Here is a 1,071-nt window from a genome sequence, read left to right as displayed (position 1 = left end):
TGCTGAGGCAGGCTGTGCCTAGAGGCAGCTGGGTTTGAAGCTGGGCTTCCTCTTGTGCAGCATGGAAATGTTTGCAGTGCCTCACCTGTCCCTGCTGTCCATCTCTGTGCAGAGAGGAAGCTCCACACTGCTTCCCTGCTCCTGCAGTGTGGGCAGGCAGCAGAATTGGAGGTGCTCTTCAAAGCCAGCCTGCCCCAACGCCTGGAAGGGAAGCTCCAGCTGGCAGTGCTGGACAACCCTGCTGGGGCCAGCACCATCAGGCTGCTGGGGGCAGGCTGCCAGGAGGACTTCAGCCTGGACAACATCCAAGGGCTGGTGGCAGACAGGGAGGAGGAGAACCTCCCTGAGAGCAGCCTGGAGGAGGACAGCCTGGAGGGTAAGAGGAGAGGCTGCCAGGCCAGAGCCACACTGTGCTGGAGGGCAGCAGCCGCGAGGTGCAGCTTCTCCTCAGCGCTGTTGTCACCAGCTCTGAGCTCCAGCTGCCCGCAGATGACCTGGAGAAGTCTCCCTCTGAATTGGATCAAGTCAGAAGATAAGGCTCCTAAGGCTTGATAAGCAGGATGATCAATTAATAGAAGAAATCAATTTCTTTTATTCATCATAACTTTCCTGCCCCAAAGATCAATAAACTTCTTTCCCCTTTGTTTGGGCTCGGGGATCCGGTGGGGAATCCCTTCCCCAACACCTCGGTAACGCTAACGATGTGAACACTTTAGAGAGAGGAAGGATTCCCTCTAGAGTGACTGCTCTCCTGACAGCAAACTCAAACTGCTGGAGCAAAGGCAGAGGGGGAGAAGGAAATTCATGTCCAGTCTGCTTCATGGAGTCAATAATCAGAATCACTGACGAATGGCAATAGAAGGCAAGCAAACAGCGCTGGGTGCGCGGGGAGTCTGTGCTCTACCAACAGGCACACCATACAGAACTTTGCTTCCCTTTATGTACTCCATCCTCTGATACATGTTCATAACAGTCCAACAGGATGGCATTCAACAAGTCCAAGTGCCAGGGGCTGCACTTTGGCCACGGCAGCCCCAGGCAGTGCTCCAGGCTGGGCTCAGAGTGGCTGAG

The 1,071-nt window shown here is 55.1% G+C and overlaps 1 long non-coding RNA gene across 1 annotated transcript; it reads left to right on the top strand.

Moving 5' to 3' along the window:
* Window positions 1-658, top strand: LOC137458138 (uncharacterized). The gene is made up of 2 exons (XR_010991577.1): window positions 1-376; window positions 452-658. It is a non-coding gene; the product is annotated as an uncharacterized lncRNA (long non-coding RNA).
* Window positions 659-1,071: the final 413 nt, after the last annotated feature.

The sequence above is a fragment of the Melanerpes formicivorus genome, unplaced genomic scaffold (assembly GCF_026170545.1).
Source record: "Melanerpes formicivorus ecotype bairdi unplaced genomic scaffold, bMelFor1.0.p_v2 SCAF_225, whole genome shotgun sequence".
In the NCBI taxonomy this organism is placed as follows: domain Eukaryota; kingdom Metazoa; phylum Chordata; class Aves; order Piciformes; family Picidae; genus Melanerpes; species Melanerpes formicivorus.
Note: the sequence above shows the minus strand (reverse complement) of the source record. Positions and strands in the feature narration are given on the sequence as shown.